We start from the raw sequence: 15036 nt of genomic DNA, 5'->3' as shown, positions 1-15036 counted from the left end.
AGTTCGGGTGTAACCGAACATTACATACTCAGTTGAGAGCTATGTTTCATCCCTTTTTTCGTATTTGGTATAGAATTATGGCATTTTTTCATTTTTCGTAATTTTCGATATCGAAAAAGTGGGCGTGGTCATAGTCGGATTTCGTTCATTTTTTATACCACGATAAAGTGAGTTCAGATAAGTACGTGAATTAAGTTCAGTAAAGATATGTCGATTTTTGCTCAAGTTATCGTGTTAACGACCATGCGGAAGGACAGACGGACGACTGTGTATAAAAACTGGGAGTGGCTTCAACCGATTTCGCCCATTTTCACAGAAAACAGTTAACGTCATAAAATCTATGCCCCTACCAAATTTCAAAAGGATTGGGAAATTTTTGTTCGCCTTATGGCATTAAAAGTATCCTAGACAAACTAAATGGAAAAGGGCAGAGCCACGCCCACATTGAAATTTTCTTTATTTTTTGTATTTTGTTGCACCATATCATTACTAGAGTTGAATGTTGACATAATTTACGTATATACTGTAAAGATATAAAATTGTTTGTTAAAATTTTGCTTTAAAAAAAAAAAAATTTTTAAAAGTGGGCGTGGTCGTTCTCCGATTTTGCTAATTTTTATTAAGCGTACAAATATTAATAGGAGTAACGTTCCTGCCAAATTCCATTTTGGTATCTTCAACGACTGCCAAATTACAGCTTGCAAAAGTTTTAAATTACCTTCTTTTAAAAGTGGGCAGTGCCACGCCCATTGTCCAAAATTTTACTAATTTTTTATTCTTCGTCATAAGATCAACTCATCTACCAAGTTTCATCGCTTTATCTGTCTTTGGTAATGAATTATTGCACTTTTTTGGTTTTTCGAAATTTTCGATATCGAAAAAGTGGGCGTGGTTATATTCCGATATCGTTCATTCTAAATAGCGATCTGAGATGAGTGCTCAGGAACCTACATACTAAATTTCATCAAGATACCGCAAAATTTACGTCAAGTTATCGTGTTAACGGACGAACGGACGGACATGGCTCAATCAATTTTTTTCGATCCTGATGATTTTGATATATGGAAGTCTATATCTATCTATATCTCGATTCCTTTATACCTGTACAACCAACCGTTATCCAATCAAACTTAATATACTCTGTGAGCTCTGCTCAACTGAGTATAATAACTTCGTTAATTATGCAATATAACCATACACAGTTCTTTCATTGAGCCAATCTGCTACAAAACTGTATTTATTTGGGACAAAATAATTAAGAGGGCTTGATAATAATCGTGTTTGAAGTCAATTTCCTTTTTATGTACACTTAAACAACATCCTTTCCAACAACTACTAAATGTACACTTGCACATTCCGAATTTAATACGAACATGTCGCCATCATAAGTGGAGTAAGAAGGCGGGGTGTTTTAGGCTTCGAACGCGTCTGTTTGGCGTCATTGATGTCGACGTGCCCCTTTGAACGTACAATTATTGTAACCTCATATGGCATGAAGAAAAGGCAATACCAACCCAAAAAATAACTACCAACTACAACAACAACAATTGCGACAACTTCATAGTCATGTTAAGTAATACATAATACTCGTACACAATCGTATTGTACTCGTTTAAGCAGCAAGTTTAACCATTGAGTCATCGATTAGAGTGTTTCCCAACCCTGACAAACTTTCCTCGCTTACACCAAAAACCAGTCAGCATTGTGCCAGTACAGATAAGCCTAGTGAACATATCGATATATAAATGCAAAGGATATATGTATATTTATCTTCGTGTATGAACAGATGCAAGGTGAATTACGAGAACGAGTTGAGAGTTATCCACCCCCGTTCACGCAATCCAGTGGAGTATGAATGTTGGCAATATTTGTTTTGCGGGAATATGTTTTGAATGTTATTCTTGTTTTTTTTTGCCAATGAATGTACGTATGTGTGTGTGCAATTTTTGTAGGGAGTCGGGCGATTCATTGAAGAAAATTTTGCTGAATGAGTAAAATTAAGCCGGAGAGTGTAATTGTGAAAATTAAAGAGCGTAGTGGCCAAGAGTTTTCGCTGCTATTGCGAAATAAAAGAGAAATCTGTAAAGGGAAAAGTACAATGCCAAGAAGGGGCGTAGAGTGTAAAGGAAAGTGCAGACGAGAGAGATAAAGTGAAATATTATGCGTTAAGAAAACATCGATGGCCTTTCGGTCAGTAGTATCCCGGTGACTAAAGAATAGCGATATCAATTTCTATTCGAGATGTGTTTTTTTCCAAAAAGGAAGTCAAATATTGAAGAAGACTTGCCATGAGGCACATATTTTACAGCCATGGGAAATATATGAAACAGTTTGCAAAAAAAAAAACTTAAAGAAGAAAAAGAACATACACCGAAACCGGACCCAGAACAGAACCGAAACGAAAGATGGAGCAAAGACCGATACGTAAGGTTAAGCCATAAATGAAAATAAGAACGATACTAATATCAGAACTAAGATTACCACCAAAACACGCATATGCAACGAATCGGAAACTGGAACTCAGACTGAAACCGTATTTTAAATCGAAACTAAAACGGAGATAAAAACTAAAATTGTGACTGAAGTTTTAACGGAAACTGGAACAGGGAACGAAATCGAAGTCGTAACGAGACCGAAACCAAAGTTGGAATCAGAACAGATACTGAAATCGAGACTAAGACTGTTACGTAAATTGGAACAGGGAACGAGCCGAAACTTAATCCGAAATTGGATCAGAAAAGACTCAAACCGAAGTAGGAACGGGTGCAGAATAAGCACGATATCGGAACAGAGACTGAAACCGAAATTGTAGCGGAGGCTGAAGCTTAACTGGAACAGGGAACGAAACAGAAACTATACCCGGGACTGAAACTTAACTGGAATACAGAACGAAACAGAAACACTATCCGAGACTGAAAACGAAACTGGAACAGGAAACGAAACCGAATTTGGGGCCGAGATTGAAACTTAAATTTAAATGAAGGCAGAGACTGAAACCTAAACTAAACGATAAACGAAACAGAAACTGTCTCCTAGACTGTAAAACGAAACTGGAACAGGCAACGAAACTTAAAGCAAAACTAAACGATAAAAGAAACAGAAATTGTAACGGAGACTGAAAGCGACACTGGAAATGGAAACGAAACAGAAACTGCATCCGAGACTGAAACTGAAATTGAAATGAAAGCATAGAGTGAAACCTAAACTAAAGGATAAGATAAACGAAACAGAAAGTGTAACCGCGAATGAAAACGAAACTGGAACAAGAAACAAAACCGTAATTGGGACCGAGACTGAAACTGAAATCAACGCAGAGACTGAGACAGAAACCGAAATCGTAACCAAACTGGAACAAAAACGAAATCTAATTAGGAAACTTAAACCGAAGCTTAACTGCGAACGAAACTGACATTTTAACTAAGACTGAAACCGGAATGGAACAGGTAACGAAACAGAAGTTGCAACCGACAGGAACTGTGAGGGAAAAAGAAACAAAGGGTCGTGTGAATCACAAATAAACAAAGGTTTATTCACTAGATTTCAGAAATTTTACACAATTTTATGACAAAACTTCCAAATTTATGTTGAAGCTATAAAAAGTGAATCCTTTTTTTTATTCACTCGGTCCATTGACTGAACCGAAACTGGAAATGGAACTGAGACTGAAACCGAAAGTGACACTGAACTCGAAACTGAACAACATAATGAAACTGAAACTGTTAGTGAAAGAAAGGTAATAACTGCAAAAGAAACTGAAAAAAACCCAACTGAAACATAAAAAAAATAGACCGAAAACGGGACAGGAACTGATACCGAAAGTTCAACTTTAGCGAAGCTAGAACCAATACCCAACCCTAAGTTAGAATAAAGAACGAAACGTAATCGAATATGAAATCGAAACCAAATTTTGGGAAAAAACGTAATTTGAAACATATACCGAACCGAAGTACGAAATGAAACATGGATCAAGAACGAAACGAAAACATGACACCAAATGAAACTCTGTGGTCTCAAACAATGATATCTCAAGAGAGTTTCGAGATATCGATCAAAATAAGAAGCAAAGTAGCTAGGAAAATTTAAATTTAGGGCTAGGTCCTAACATATTTGGGGGTTTTTTGTAGGGTGGGTTCCTTACTCTTCAAATTCGTTTATATCAGCTCTTCTGATTAGCTCTGTTCTATTTATTTCCTCTTTTGTCAACATGCCAATGCCAAACGATATGGAGGAGCATCAAGTCACGCGACCGATATGCCTAGAGATGCCAAGAAGTTGATTACGCGCGCAAAATATATCTTCTATCTACATTTACATGTATATATGTATGAATCCATCTAAACAGCGAAATGTGAATGTAATGGCTGTGCTAACAAACAACCACGTGCCATACACCCATACAACCTCACTTCGAACGATGTACTCAATACACATCTGAGAAAATTTGGGGTGCACTTTTATTGCGCTTTTCAACGCTTGTCTCTCATTTCCCACTTAGCTCATAATTTCTTCTTTTGCTGTCATACTCATGGCACACGAGGTGCGCTCAGAAATTTGTCTTTTTGTATTCGTTAAAGTCATCTTGCCTACTCATTTGCTCATATCTAGCTGTGACAGGTTTTGTTTATTTTGTTTACTATGTGCATTTTTTCGTGGCGTCTATTGAGACAAAAGCTGATATGGTGGAACTTCTTAGAAATCAGGTCAATGAAATAATCGGATATACAAACATACTGCATACATCCCTACACACATTTTTGTTTTTCACGTCAACACCGGTGTGTCAACGTTACCAGCAATCGATTTGTAGCAGCCGATGATTACGTATGGATGTATGAACTTCTGTGTACATACATATGGGGTATTCCATCCCATTTCGACCAATTTTGAACCCAATCCCTTTAGAATTGGCTGAAAGTTTTTCTTCTTTTTCTAGCTTACGAAAGACGTTTTTCAGAAGTTTTTCAAATTTTTTCATCCAACTCAAAAAAAGTTATGAATTTAAAAAAAAAACACCGTTTTTGTTTTCAAAATGCTATAAATTTTTCAAAAATTTACCGTTTGGGATCTGTTTTTTTTTTTTAAATATGTTTTTAAATGTACTTTTCGGAAAAAATTCAAAAAAATCTTTAAAGTTTTTTTTTTTGAAATTTTTCAGTTTTTCCAGATTTTTCGAATTTCACCCTTTTTTTCTCATAAAAAACTTCAATCAATTCTGCAATCATCCCCACTCATCCCGGAGTGGGCCGAGAATTTTTTTTTTTTTATTTAATTGAAAAAAAAACTTTAAAATTTTGTTTGTATTTTTTCCGAAAAGTACATTTAAAAACATATTTAAAAACAAAAAAGATCCCAAACGGTAAATTTTTGAAAAAGTTATAGCATTTTGAAAACAAAAAACGGTGTTTTTTAAAACTTCATTACTTTTTTTAAATTGGATGAAAAAATTTGAAAAACTTCTGAAAAACGGCTTTCGTAAGCTAGAAAAAGAAGAAAAACTTTCAGCCAATTCTAAAGGGGTTGGGTTCAAAATTGACTCCTTAGCAAATATTTTTTTTTATTTACATACATTGCATGTATGTTTGTTTATACTTGAGTAGCCATGATTTACACATATTGATTTTCTTTTCGTCTTCATTCTTCTGCATAGTAAATTTGCTTATCAAATAAGTTGACTTTGGGTACAACAATCACTTAATATCAGGGTGCGGAGAACGCTCAAAATACGATCTCTCAAACAACTTATCGCTCAATTAAAATTGAGAGCTTGGCATTTCTCGCGAGTGAGAAATCGAATTTGCCTACGAATGAATAAACAATCTCTCACAAGATACAACAATTTTCACAAACTAATACGAGCGAAAAACTTTTTTCAAGCGTGGTGATTCGATTTTTCGGTATCGATCGTTATTTGCGAGCGTCCACTGCATAACTCAAATATTTTCTCGTTTTAAAAAGATACATCGCGCGATCGATCGCGATCGTTCGTTTGAAAATCAATATGATGTTGTAAAATAAACCAGGCATGCTTAACGAACGAAACGATATCATTTCGTTACGATAATCAACGCTAATAAACGAAACGAAGTCACTTCGTCATTAACGTTAATTTGACGATCTTAACGTTAATAAACGAAACGAAGTGACTTCGTTCCGTTTATTAGCGTTGATTATCGTAACGAAATGATATCGTTTCGTTCGTTAAGCATGCCTGAAATAAACAATCTTTTAAATAATGGTGATGCAATATATTTGAGTTTTCCCTTGATAAGTTGAATGAAAAGAATATCTTTTTTTATAAGTAATATGTGAAAAATTGAATTAATTAATTTTTAGATAAATTGTAAATAAAAAAAAAATTTTTTTTAAATGTTCTCATACATTAAGCCATAAAGGGTTATCTATCCCCTCTTAACACAAAGAAAAGTTACTATTTTTGTAATAAGCATTTAACAAAACTGAACGATTTACTTGAATTTATTTCTAATTTATATGTATTGCGATCGTCCTGAGAAGGTCCCAAGTACATACAAAATTATCAGTAATGAGAAATTACACAAATGCATATACATATGTACATTGGGGTGGGTGTTGTTATAATGAAAAAGTTTTTCAAGACATCTAAAAATATAGCCGTATAAAATTTCAAATTTTTATTTGTTGCTTTATGTTCAGAAGAGTCTCATACGGACCTTATTTTTTTCTATACAAATATAAAAAGTGTGGGTTAGTCCCGGGCAAAGCAATATCAAAAAGAGTTTTCTCAATTATACCTACATAGTTAGTTAGGGTAGTTTCGCAAACAATCTGAGGGTATTTCTGCGATGAAAAACTTAGACCCTGGGCCAATCGCATGAAAAAGTAAAATTTTGACAAACCGAAGGAAAATTTTGATACTTATCGTGGTGAATACGAACGTCAGAATTTTCCCTAGCCAATGAGGCTAGGTAAAATATTGATAATCGCTAGGTAAAATTTGACAATTACTTTTGTGTGCTCGTGCATATATTTTGTTTCAGAAACATACGAAAAGGAAAAATTCATGTCTTTACACGTGGATTAGCACATCTAAATCGAAAATTTAACCAAAATGGAAAATGTTTACACCTTATTTTTCCATTGAGTAAGATGTTATCGATTGACACACAGCCTTATCAGCGAAAATTCATCTGCAATGCAGATCACGTTCGGAGTCCCGCCAATTTGTAGGTAAAATTGAAAAGAAGCACGACGCAAATTTGAAGAGAAGCTCAATATAAATCTCTTCGGAGGTAAATCGAGCCAGGTATTAATTTTTTTTAGCTATTCGGATGTCCTGAACTATTTTTCACTATATCAAAAGTAAAATAAAAATTGTTTGGCACACCCTAATATACATAACCCTATCTCAACGGGAACTTGACGGAACAGCTAAAATGACTTCAGCCAGCTTATACAAATCCTTTTCTTTTGTGGACAGATTTTTCCAATAATCAAGTATATCAGCCGCAAAAGGCTTCCTTTCGCCGTATGCTAAATTATCGAGCTTTTGGCTGATACTATCATTGCTTTCAGTTGTCAATGTACACCTGGTCATGATGTTGAGAACTCCTCTTCTAAAATACTGTAGGGATCATTAAGCAAACCTAGCGCAGTATCTTCTGATTCATTTCTTTCGTTAGGCGAATTGCATTCTCCATTCAAGGAATTAGCTTGCGTTTGTTCGTAATATATGCACCTGAGGAAATGACAATTTTTCAAACAAAAGCACATAGTTAGATTTTTTACACATACTACTGCACTTTTATTCTGCTCATCAGTCATATACGGTGAATCTAAGAAGTTAAATCTTGGATCGAGGTATATACCAGCAAGGAATGCGTCGTTGTTCATCAATATTTCTTTTCTCTTTTCCATAGATTCTAACAGTTTGGCAGCAAAAGCATTTCCAGTCATTCCTTTTAATTTGACTTCACATATTAGCCAATCTCTGCAGAAATCACCAATGATGTATTGCTCAGTTTGAAGTAGCTTTGTCCATTGCGCCATTGGTTTGAATGCATCGACAAAGCTTTCTACAAAGCTTCAATTAATTTCAGTATCAATAGGAAACTCGACCTCGTTCCTATTTATGTGATCTTTTAAACTCAACAGGGACTCCATAATTTGGTTGAGTTCCAGCGAGTGATGTTGTCCAGAGGTGGCATACGTATGTCCACAGTGTTACGACCACGCCTAATGCTCGCCCTTAGGAGTTTCACAATTTTTCTGCAATCTTCTAATTTTCCTTCGTGTACTGATTCGCAGTCGTCATTCTCGTTTTCTGAAGGAACCTCCAACTCATCACTTTGCAAGTCTGACATTTCCTGTTGGAGTAGTTGGGAGGCTTTTATCATGTTTCTCCCGTTGTCTTATGTAGTTGAATAAATTTGTGTCAGTTCAATTTGATATTCCCGTAGGCATTTTAATATTTCCTCTTTTAAGAAATGTGCCGTATGCCTCTTTTTCAGTTGTATCATACCAATAGTGTTTATCACAATTTTAAAATCTTTGATGTGTTGAATATTTATACCCAATATACTTTTTCCCATTCTTGTAGCAATATCAATCTTTAAACATAGCATTTTCTTGGAAAAGTTTAGTTTCAAAATATTTTTTATGTTATCTGCGATAAGGTTCACGTGTTCTACGATATTTTTAGAATTCAAATTTAAGTTAAAATTTTTTTCATAGGGTACAATAATTTGCTTAAAATATAGTTCGTCGTCGAAAATTCGAAAGGGTATGTTGTTTACAGTTACCAGTCCAACACAGCATTTTATAAACTCGGTTTTATTTAATTTTACACGATTTGAGTCCTTACTTGCACTTGTGGATGGTTCCACTTCACCAAAGCTATGTTTATGTATGGTCTCGTAGTGTCTTAATGTTTCCTAATATATGCCCTTTAAGCTCTTTTTCGCATAAAAGGCATTTTGACAAATTGGTATCTTTATTAAAGACCACAAGTTTTGCCTTGTCAATATTCGACGTTTTCCCCATTTTTTTTTTTTATTAATATAATACTAATAAGATTAAAAACAATCTACCACGTATATATAACTTTTTTTCGACTGATTAAACTCAACTTTTTGCATTCGCATCGTAGGAAGAACAATCGTGATTGCTCGAAATTCGATCTCTCACGATAAATGCTAAGTTCAACGAACGTTCGTTAAAATATTTTTCGTAGTTGAGAGACCGCAGGCAATAATTTTGTGTATACACATCGAAAACGAACGAGCGTACAAAGCGATTGATCGCGGCGGAAAAGCTGCTGTGAAAAATTGTTTATCTAGTCTCTCAAAAACGAAAAAGGTATACATATATTGTTTTGCAATCGTTCGTCCTTATAAGAATTTATCGCGAGAAATCGCGAACGTAAAATGAGATAATACGAGAAAATCATGTTTTTGAGCAATCGCGATCGAATTTTTGCGCACCCTGCTTAATATAGCTTTGACCTGTTGATGAGGACTTTTGGCTCTTTTCTAATCTAATCTATTGATTTTTTTATGATTTAAAAAAAAAAAAACTAAGCAATAGGTTTTTTTTATAGGAAGAGTAAGATTTTACGCAACTAATAATCACTAACTAATCACTGACGACTAAAAGATTAGTGTTTGGCAAGCACTCCGAGTGTATTTCTGCCATGAAAAGCTCTCAGTGAAAACTCATCTGCCTCGCAGATGCCGTTCGGAGTCGACATAAAACAAGTAGGTCCCGTCCCGCCAATTTGTAGGAAAAATTAAAAAAGGAGCACGACGCAAATTGGAAGAGAAGCTCGGTCTTAAATCTCTTCCGAGGTTATCGCGCCTTACATTTATTATACTCAGTTGAGCAGAGCTCACAGAGTATATTAACTTTGATTGGATAACGGTTGGTTGTACAGGTATAAAGGAATCGAGATAGATATAGATTTCCATATATCAAAATCATCAGTATGGAAAAAAAATTTGATTAAGCCATGTCCGTCCGTCCGTCCGTCTGTCCGTCCGTTAACACGATAACTTGAGTAAATTTTGAGATATCTTAACGAAATTTGGTATGAAGATTCCTGGGCGCTCATCTCAGATCGCTATTTAAAATGAACGATATCGGACTATAACCACGCCCTCTTTTTCGATATCGAAAATTTCGAAAAACCGAAAAAATGCGATAATTCATTGCCAAAGGCGGTTAAAGCGATGAAACTTGGTAGACGGGTTGACGTTATGACGCAGAATAGAAAATTAGTAAGATTTTGGACAATGGGCGTGGCACCGCCCACTTTTACAAGAAGGTAATTTAAAAGTTTTGCAAGCTGTAATTTGGCAGTCGTTGAAGATATCATGATGAAATTTGGCAGGAACGTTACTACTATTACTATATATGCGCTAAATAAAAATTAGCAAAATTGGATGAAGAACACGCCCACTTTTTAAAAAAAATTTTTTTAAATTCAAATTTTAACAAAAAATTTAATATCTTTAATGTATATAAGTAAATTAAGTCAAAATTCAACTCCAGTAATGATATGATGCAACAAAATAGAAAAATAAAAGAAAATTTCAAAATAGGCGTGGCTCCGCCTATTTTCATTTAGTTTGTCTAGAATACTTTTAATGCCATAAGTCGAACAAAAATTGACCAATCCTTCTCAAATTTGGTAGGGGCATAGATTCTATGACGGTAACTGTTCTCTGTGAAAATGGGCGAAATCGGTGGAAGCCACGCCCAGTTTTTGTACACAGTCCACTGTCTATCCTTCCGCTCGGCCGTTAACACAATAACTTGAGCAAAAACCGATATATCTTTACTAAACTTAGCCCACGTACTTATCTGAACTCACTTTATCTTGGTATAAAAAATGGCCGAAATCCGACCATAATAACGCCCACTTTATCGATATCGAAAATTACGAAAAATGAAAAAAAATGCCATAATTCTATACCAAATACGAAAAAAGGGATGAAACATGGTAACTGGATTGGTTTATTGACGCAAAATATAACTTTGGAAAAAACTTTGTAAAATGGGTGTGACACCTACCATATTAAGTAGAAGAAAATGAAAAAGTTCTACAAGGCGAAATCAACAGCCTTGGAATCTTGGCAGGAATACTGTTAGTGGTATTGCATATATAAATAAATTAGCAGTACCCGACAGATGATTTTATGGATCACCTGGTCCACATTTTGGTCGATATCGCGAGAACGCTTTCACATATACATCTAAGGGCCACTCGCTTTTAAAACCTTCATTAATACCTTTAATTTAATATCCATATCGTACAAACACATTCTAGAGTCACCCCTGGTCCACCCTAATGGCGATATCTCGAAAAGGCGTCCACCTATAGACCTAATGCCCACTCCCTCTTAAAATGCTCAGTAACACCTTTCGTTTGATACCCATGTCGTACAAACATTCTAGAGTCACCCTTGGTCCAGAACTAAGGATTACTCCCTTTTAAAATACTCATTACCACCTTTCATTTGATACCCATATCGTACAAACACATTCTAGAGTCACCCTGGCCCACCCTAATGGCGATATCTCGAAAAGGCGTCCACCTATAGACCTAATGCCCACTCCCTCTTAAAATGCTCAGTAACACCTTTCGTTTGATACCCATGTCGTACAAACATTCTAGAGTCACCCTTGGTCCAGAACTAAGGATTACTCCCTTTTAAAATACTCATTACCACCTTTCATTTGATACCCATATCGTACAAACACATTCTAGAGTCACCCTGGCCCACCCTAATGGCGGTATCTCGAAAAGGCGTCCACCTATAGACCTAATGCCCACTCCCTCTTAAAATGCTCAGTAACACCTTTCGTTTGATACCCCTATCGTACAAACATTCTAGAGTCACCCTTGGTCCACCTTTATGGCGATATCTCGAAAAGGCGTCCGCCTATAGAACTAAGGATTACTCCCTTTTAAAATACTCATTACCACCTTTTATTTGATACCTATATCGTACAAACACATTCTAGAGTCACCCCTGGCCCACCCTAATGGCGATATCTCGAAAAGGCGTCCACCTATAGACCTAATGCCCACTCCCTCTTAAAATGCTCAGTAACAGCTTTCGTTTGATACCCATATCGTACAAACATTCTAGAGTCACCCCTGGCCCACCCTAATGGCGATGTCTCGAAAAGGCGCCCACCTATAGACCTAAAGCCCACTCCCTCTTAAAATGCTCTGTAACACCTTTCGTTTGATACCCATATCGTACAAACACATTCTAGAGTCACCCCTAGCCCACCCTAATGACGATATCTCGAAACGGCGTCCACTTATGGAACTAAGGATCACTCCTTTTCAAAATACTCATTAACAGCTTTCATTTGATACCCATATCGTACAAACATATTCTAGAGTCACCCCTGGTCCACCTTTATGGCGATTTCTCGAAAAGGCGTTCACCTATAGAACTAAAGCCCATTCCCTTTTAAAATACTCATTACCACCTTTCATTTGATACCCATATCGTACAAACACATTCTAGAGTCACCCCTGGTCCACCTTAATGGTGATATCTCGAAAAGGCGTCCACCGATAGACCTAATGCCCACTCCCTCTTAAAATGCTCAGTAACACCTTTCATTTGATACCCATATCGTACAAACAAATTCTAGAGTCAGCCCTGGTCCACCTTTATGGCGATATCCCTAAATGGCGTCCACCTATAGAACTATGGCCCACTCCCTCATAAAATACTCTTTAATGCCTTTCATTTGATACGCATGTCATACAACCACATTCCAGGGTTACCCTAGGTTCATTTTCCTACATGGTGATTTTCCTTATTTTGTCTCCATAGCTCTCAACTGAGTATGTAATGTTCGGTTACACCCGAACTTAGCCTTCCTTACTTGTTTTTATGTTCAGTTGAGCAGAGCTCACAGAGTATATTAACTTTGATTGGATAACGGTTGGTTGTACAGGTATAAAGGAATCGAGATAGATATAGATTTCCATATATCAAAATCATCAGTATGGAAAAAAAATTTGATTAAGCCATGTCCGTCCGTCCGTCCGTCTGTCCGTCCGTTAACACGATAACTTGAGTAAATTTTGAGATATCTTAACGAAATTTGGTATGAAGATTCCTGGGCGCTCATCTCAGATCGCTATTTAAAATGAACGATATCGGACTATAACCACGCCCTCTTTTTCGATATCGAAAATTTCGAAAAATCGAAAAATTGCGATAATTCATTACCAAAGAGGGATAGAGCGATGAAACTTGGTAGGTGTGTTGAACTTATGACGCAGAATAGAAAATAAGTAAAATTTTGAACAATGGGCGTGGCACCGCCCACTTTTAAAAGAAGGTAATTTAGAAGTTTTGCAAGCTGTAATTTGGCATTCGTTGAAGATATCATGATGAAATTTGGCAGGAACGTTACTCCTATTACTATATGTATACTTAAAAAAAATTAGCAAAATCGGAGAACGACCACGCTCACTTTTAAAAACAATTTTTTTTAAAGTTAAATTTTTACAAAAAATTTAATATCTTTACAGTATATAAGTAAATTATGTCAACATTCAACTCCAGTAATGATATGGTGCAACAAAATACAAAAATAAAAGAAAATTTCAAAATGGGCGTGGCTCCGCCCTTTGTCAATTGATTTGTCTAGGATACATTTACATTTTTCATACATTTTTTCCTTGTGAAATTTGGTAGCGACTTAGACTCTAGGACGATAACTGTTTTCTGTGAAAAAGGGCGAAATCGGTTGAAGCCACGCCCAGTTTTGATACACAGTCGACCGCCTGTCCTTCCGCTCGGCCATTAACACGATAACTTGAGCAAAAATCAATATATCTTTACTAAACTCAGTTCACATAATTACCTGAACTCACTTTCTATTGGTATAAAAAATGGCCGAAATCTGACTATGACCACGCCCACTTTTTCGATATCGAAAATTACGAAAAATGAAAAAAGTGCCATAATTCTATACCAAATACGAAAAAAGGGTTGAAACATGGTAATTGGATTGGTTTATTGACGCAAAATATAACTTTAGAAAAAAACTTTGTAAGATAGGTGTGACACCTACCATATTAGGTAAAAGAAAATGAAAAAGTTCTGCAGGGCGAAATCAAAAGCCCTTGGAATCATGGCAGGATTACTGTTAGTGGTATTACATATATAAATAAATTAGCGGTACCCGACAGATGATGTTCTGGGTCACCCTGGTCCACATTTTGGTCGATATCTCAAAAACGCCTTCACATATACAACTACCACCACTCCCTTTTAAAATTCTTATTAATACCTTTAATTTGACACCCATATTGTACAAACACATTATAGAGTCACCCCTGGTCCACCTTTATGGCGATATCTCGAAAAGGTGTCCACCTATAGAACTATGGCCCACTCCCTCTTAAAATACTCTTTAATACCTGCCATTTGATACACATGTCATACAAACACATTCCAGGGTTACCCGAGGTTCATTTTCCTACATGGTAATTTTCCCTTATTTTGTCTCCATAGCTCTCAACTGAGTATGTAATGTTCGATTACACCCGAACTTAGCCTTCCTTACTTGTTATTTATTTTTTTTTTATTTTTTTTTTTATTTACTAGCAAAGCATATTTTTTTTATTTTTTAGGAATATAACTTGAGTCACGAATTGGGTAATTTGTTTAAGAGCTAAGCCGTCATTCGATTAATCTCGAAAAACTTAATATTTAATTGTTAACTTAGTCGATTACTTAAATTATCGATATTTAGAGTACTATGGTAGATAGTTTGTTTATTTAAAGAAATGTTGTTCGACTAACGAATAATTACTTTGTTCAAGAGCCAATTTTCATTGGATTAATCTCAAAAATTCGATATTTGATTGTTCGGTTAGTCGATTACTTAATTAATCGATGTTCTGAGTACTAATAGTAGATCATTTTGTTTATTTAAAGGTATTTTATTTGATTCACGAATATCTAATTTTTAGTTTAATCGATGAATTAAACAATATTCTGATAACTAATAGTAAATATA

At 35.6% G+C, this 15036-nt stretch overlaps 1 protein-coding gene across 10 annotated transcripts in view; it reads left to right on the top strand.

The window, feature by feature from the left end:
• Nucleotides 1-15036, top strand: part of LOC137237697 (very long chain fatty acid elongase AAEL008004) — a 250422-nt gene that overhangs the window by 149403 nt on the left and 85983 nt on the right. The window lies entirely within an intron of this gene.

This window comes from Eurosta solidaginis, chromosome 1 (assembly GCF_040869045.1).
Source record: "Eurosta solidaginis isolate ZX-2024a chromosome 1, ASM4086904v1, whole genome shotgun sequence".
Lineage (NCBI taxonomy): Eukaryota > Metazoa > Arthropoda > Insecta > Diptera > Tephritidae > Eurosta > Eurosta solidaginis.
The sequence above is the reverse complement of the archived record's forward strand: the minus strand, read 5'-3'. Positions and strand labels throughout refer to the sequence as shown.